This window comes from Passer domesticus, chromosome 8 (assembly GCF_036417665.1).
Source record: "Passer domesticus isolate bPasDom1 chromosome 8, bPasDom1.hap1, whole genome shotgun sequence".
NCBI lineage: Eukaryota > Metazoa > Chordata > Aves > Passeriformes > Passeridae > Passer > Passer domesticus.
The window spans coordinates 53,352,500-53,358,748 of record NC_087481.1 but is presented as its reverse complement, the minus strand read 5'-3'; the positions used below and the strand labels follow the sequence as shown (position 1 = coordinate 53,358,748).

Genomic DNA, 6,249 nt, shown 5'->3' with positions numbered 1-6,249 from the left:
CTGCTCTGTGCAGAGCTCACCATCCCAGAATGTGAAGCCCAGACCCACACACTAAAGCAGCACAGAATGTGAAAAATAGAAAAGCTAAACCTGAGGCATCAAGACCCGTGCCCTGCCCTGGTTCTCTTGTCAAATGAGATCCTGTGAGGTGCCCCAGGTTCCCGTGCCACAGCTGGGTATGTCAGATTCTGACTGCAATCCCAGACCAGGGATGAGCACACAGAGGGGCTGCTGGGCTCACACTGTAAATCCGAGGCATGGGAGAACCAGAGCTCAGCCATGCAGCTTCTCAGCTCTGTCAAATCCACGTCCTCTAATTTCACAACCATGTCCCTTTCTTAGCGTAGTCAAACACAAACTATTTAAGGCAGGGATTCCCTAAGCAGGTAATTGTGTGTTATACAACAAGAGTTACGTGTCTAATTGTTACTGAGGGGAGAAAAAAAGGTATAACAATAATAATTGCTATGATTCGTGCCTTCTCCAGTAGTTTTTTTTCTCCTCCACCTATTTTCCTTGAAGTAATCAGGAACTTGTTGCTAGGTAGTTAATATTAAAGGTACCTTAAATATTTTAATGTGTCTATGCCTGCTGTTTCTAGGCAGCAATATTTGTTTATGATATTGTTATCCAAGCCTACCTTATATCCTTTATTCAGTGTAATCTAATACATCCATACAGCTAAACTTCAGTGCTGATACTTTTATTTGTCACAGAGTAGCATACTGAAGTAACTACACTTTAGACTTAAAAGGTACCTCTGATGTACAAGATTTAATCTTTGTCAGGGTGCTAGTTAACAATCTTAGGAACCAAATGAAACAAATAAGGCCATTTTAAATTTGGTAGTGCTTCAGTGCACTTTCAGCACCAGCAGATGCTTCCATCTGCCATAGTGCAAATTTCCAAAGTTTTAAAGCAACTTGGATGATTTCACTCTTGGGTGGAGAGAAGTCCAATTTGGATTGATTTACAATTACCTTGATCCTTGTTTTCATTCTCCCAGGCATGTTGCATCTTATGAGCTGGCTTTATACTGGGTATGCAGTCATGCAGAACTTTGATAAACCTTTGAGATTATTGGCTCAAGGTCAAGATCACCTTTAATTGATGAGAGAGGTTAGAGTTGAACTCCCAGCACTTTTTTTGACAAAAATATCTATATTTCTATATTTTATAAGATCAACCTTTACATGCTCTGTCTTGCTCTTTTTTTCTATGTGGTAATAGGTCAAGGGAAAAAAACATTTAAAGGTTGTGGAAAGGCAGCTGGGGAGAGCAGGAATGGAGATGAGGCAGGAGCTCATCATCAACTGTGACACGAGGGAAGGTCCTGGGGACCAAGTACTCACCAACACCTACTGAAATGCCCAGCTAGGGATGTGTGTTATCATTCCATCCGTCCTGTGGGAGTAAAAATTGCTGCATGCGTGGCTGCTGGGGAAAACTGCTTTAGATTTTCCTTGCTTTCTATCTCATCCTGATTTAAATAAAATAGGAAAGCTCGCACTGGGTTAAACATTGTGGCTCTCACTAACAGATTTTACAATCTGAGCTCTGCACTTGGAGTGGCAAGACAGAGTGCTGACAACTCCTATTCTTTGCCACAGATCAGTATGGGCTGCAGAAAAAAAAAAACACATTATCTGCCTGCCAACCCTGTGGGAAACGCGCAAGGGAATTATTCCAGACACTGCTCGTTTCTGCAAATGGAAGGAGCGGAGCTTTCCTGACAAGACAGAAACGGATGAGAACTCAAAGTTCACAAAATGATGAAGAGCAATAAATCAGGGCTTCAAGTAACCCATGTGGATGATTTTGCAAATCTCATCTGTTCACTGTCAGGGGCTGCAGAAATGCAGTAAAAAAAGGCTAAAATCATAATCCCATTGTTGCTAAATTCAGTGTATTTCTTTTACTGATTTAAAAATCAGGTAACCCCCCATTTTTAAAAATTATTTTATATTTGTGAAGTCAGATGAACAGCAGACATCATCTATCCACTGAATAGATACAAGTAGTAATATTTCAAAGTCTGTTACATCTTCTTGCCTGCTCACCTCATTCCTAACATAGGCACCATATTTCATCAGAAACGAAATAATTAACTAGAAATAGTTAATTATTTTCATCTCTGTTCTATCTCCAGCCTTTTTTCCAAGACTTCCAACAACGTCATCCTTTAGTACAAACCCTGTCAGTGATTTCTGTGTTTGTTGTGGCACACGTCAGAGAACATTGCACAGTCCTTGAATAGATGTCAAATGTAAAGAACCAGGGATGAAGAAATTCAGATTACATTTTTAATTCTGAAACATGAAGTGTGTCCTTACAGATCAGTGCCCTTTGGAATTGTTTTCTGAAATATATGTGGCAAATGTACTTTTCTCCTTACAGTCTGAAATTTAATGTGAGATTCTCCACTTCTGCTTGCCCTGCAATTTGCTGGTGCAGGGACATATGGAAACTAGAGGCTGGCTGGACCTGTTCCTTCCTTCATGCAGATTTCCAGCTTCTGGAGTGGAAATATCAGCAGGAACAACTGACTAGACTCTTTATTCTTTTTAAGTTACTTATTTATAGATCCTAGAAAGGTGTTTGAGAATTGGTGTGTTCCCCTGCTTTGTAACCAGCCTCTTGCCCCTCTTAAAATAACTCTTGCTCTGGATTAGAGGGGCTGGCATTCAGTTACACTGGTCTCTAGTGTTACACACCATCCACGGTCCCCTCGTGGTTCACGGGCACAGGGACTGATCCCTGCACAATCCTATGGATGTGTTCCTTGGGCAGAGCTCAGGAACCCAAATTATCCAGTCTAAAAGCTGCTTCTTTGTGCAACCAGGCCAATGGATCTCAGTGTCACCCATTTATCTTTAAGCAAAAGATTTATCTAAAAAAATAATAAACACGCTTGTTCATTTGGCTCTCCTGTACCACTTCACATAAATAGGTGAAAGTGCCAATAAAACCACTGCTTGCTAAATGCTAAAATGATTGTATTCACATTTCATTAATGGCAGTACTGTATCTACCCAGAGAAGTTTGGCTTTGGAGTTTTAATATTTACAGCAAGGCTCCAGGAAATGGTATTTTGTATGGTTAACTTCTGGCTTCAATCTGTCTTCCCCAGTGAGTGCTGAGCACAGATCAGTTTTTCCTGAAGGCCTCCTTTACCCAAGTGGCCCAGAAGGGCTGGATTTGTTTCTGTCAGAAAAACTGTTTTACTGCTGGCTTTTGTAACAAACCCAAAATTTTATGATATTCAACTTTTACAGCACTAAGATTTGTTTCTAGGACATCTGCATTTTATTTCTTGGACACAACAGGACAGAAATTATTGCCTATTACTAGGCCTTTAGTCTAAGCCAATTTTCCCCCACATTTGTGTACGTTTTATTTGAGTTCATGATATAGTGCCTTCTATTTGATTACCTGAGTATTTAAAAAGATCAAGACATGCACATTTAAGGAGGGATCTGAAAATGTAACAAATTAAAACTTTCTCTTAAGTATACCTTGATGGAGATTTGTCCTCTTCAGCAGCTGTGTGCCAACCAGCAGAAGCTACTTTTTTATTAAAATTATTTTTAAAAGAGATACACTCACTGAGAACACTGGATGAGGGCTTTCCTTGACTTACCTTGACCTGAGGTGCAGGGGCAGAATCTGCCTCCACAAATTGCTGTGCTGCTTTCCTGCCTCCTGGGTGGAGTGTGATTTGTACCCCTTTCCTTCCCCACCTTGCCTGCAAACACAGCTGAGCCAACACCAAGCTGAAAGCAAAACAGATCCCAGATAAAGGGTTTGTCCCTCCCTCTGGAGAGGAATTAGACACCAGCTCCTGTCTCACCCTGCTCCTGGGGGCAATGGAACTGCTGCCCCTTCCTCGGGGCATGGCTTGGCTTGGCAGTCTGTAAATAAATAGTCAAAGTGCTATATTTACAGGAAACACAATGCCTTGCTGCTGTGAGGGTTTAAATATAGAGAACAGGCCACTACTGGCATTTAAAATAGCACTAGCTGGACAAGATAGTGCAATCAGAAAATAGCCTAAGCTTTTACTGTGGTTCCATGTACAGGCTTTTCATATTCCTCTTGCTACTTTCAGATGAGCTGAATCAGTGCCTTTCACTGACAGGGGATCGTTTGCTTTTGAATAAATTGCATTGCTTGACATTTGTTCAATTTTTTGAAATGGCTGCTGCAAATGCACAGTGTATTTGAAAACCTTGCATTCAACAGCACAGCTGCTGTTTGTTGTGCACAGCTGTATTTGAGAATTAATGTAACATAATTCTTATGGCTTTGAACTCCTAAGTGCTCTCTACATGAGTTTCAAAGCCAAGTTTCCAGCTGACAGCCAGGGTCAAAGCACAGAGCAGGTACCACCACCCTGCAGAAAGGCAAGAGAAGGAGGAATCCCCTTCCTCCCCTGCCAGCTCCACACATGGCTGGTACCGAGTCAAGGCAGCAAACAGGCTCTGCACAGAGTAGGTCAGGAGCTCACAGGGAATGGGTGGGAATCTTCAGCTGCTTCCTCCTTGGCCACTCCCTCCTCCCAGCCCATATGCAGGATTTGTAGCTATGCTGATGTGTCCAGACACATAAACTGGACTGGGCGCAGTTTAGTCTTGAGCAAGAGGAAACAAAGAGAGCCTATGACTCAGAGCACCAGTCTCCAGCTAGGCAGCTCCAGGGCAGCCAAATGTACTTTCCCTTATTAGGCCACATCACGAAACCTCACTTTGTTTTGAGTTGTACCTAACTCTGCAGTAGTAGCACCGACTTTAAGAATCAACTTCTAAAGCAGCACTTGGCAGAGTGCAGCTCTGCTTCTTAAAGAACCCCATCAGCTGTAATTCAGTTTGACTCCACCTACTCTGACCAACACTGCATAATGCAACATGAATCAGGCCCCATTAACAGCAGATGACATGTATTAGAAATCTAGCACCTGTTTAGCTCCCTGTAGATACTACATCTTTAAGATATAATCCTAATTTCCACTGTGCCACCTCAGTTAATGAGGTGGTTTTGATCTGGATTATTTTAGTGGTCTACTAAGAGAAACCACTAAAAGATAGGGCCTTATACCTCCCACAGACTTTGCTTAGAGAGCTCAGTTCTAAAAATCCACAGCTGATTTTCCTCAATTTAAGTATTTTTGTTACATGATGTCAGATTTGTGTCCTCAGCTGAAATGTAACCCTGCATGAGCAATGTGCCACTGAAGTGAGTTCATGCAGGAATTATGCAGGCAGCTGAACTTTCACACCTCTTCTTCTAGAATGCCTGAAATGCTGCTCCCAAAGCTGGAGCAGCCAGAAGGTTACAAGACATTGTGTATTCTCACACGGTACTGTTGACTATGAAAATGAAACAAAAAGAAGCATCAACCTTCCACCTACAACTAAGCAGACAGTTCACAGCCCAAATGCTACACATATTGCAGTATAATTTACATGCTGTATTGTTATTTTAAAATAAAGAGTGACAGTTCTCAGTGACTATTCTCAACCTGCCTCTTAAAAAGAAGAGATTTTCAGATGGGCTTATTTCAAATGCACTCTCATGATTCTAAGTGTAGTTCAGTAAGTGATCAATTGCCTTGAGCAGATTTGTTTGGGCATTCATAAATTTGGGGTTCTATGCTGCAAACATGCTATCAGGTGAAAGAAAATTTGCATTTGTAAAATTAACAAGTCAAGTGTTAACTTCTGGATTTCAGTTAGGACCCCTTCCTCCCCTGCACTGACTCTGCTGCTTTCATTTCACATGGGTGTAGCAGAAAAATGGTTTATCTCTCTTGCTTAAGTGCAAATTGTTAACCTCCTTTTACAAAGCATTGCTTAAAACTGTTCACAAAGTGAGAGGAATCCTACTGATGCTATGAATACAAAATGTATTTCTAAATACAAAAAAAGTGTACTTCTGCATACAAAATGTCATAACTGTTAATAAAACAATAGTGACTTTGCAGGAGAAGTTAAGATCTGGAAATTTCTGTAAGACAACCACAGATCTCAAGGTTATAAAACATTTCTATTAAATGGTGACTTCCAGGGCGAGGGGGCAGAAATGCTCAGCCAAGTTCCTTTCTCAATCCATAGACGTGACACAGCAACAACATCAGAAGGGAGGACATGAATAGAGAAAGGCATGTTTTTGCCTTGATGAGAAAACAGCTGTCAGACTTCAACTATAATGCTGCACTAACAAGTCTGTGTTCAGAATAGTGTATTTAAAACC

General features: G+C 41.2%; 1 long non-coding RNA gene across 1 annotated transcript; it reads left to right on the top strand.

Annotated features, from left to right (window-relative positions):
- The first annotated feature begins 267 nt into the window (after positions 1 to 267).
- On the top strand, positions 268 to 1,784 carry LOC135305899 (uncharacterized). Its single transcript, XR_010366890.1, has 3 exons — positions 268 to 386; positions 1,007 to 1,119; positions 1,231 to 1,784. It is a non-coding gene; the product is annotated as an uncharacterized LOC135305899 (long non-coding RNA).
- Positions 1,785 to 6,249: the final 4,465 nt, after the last annotated feature.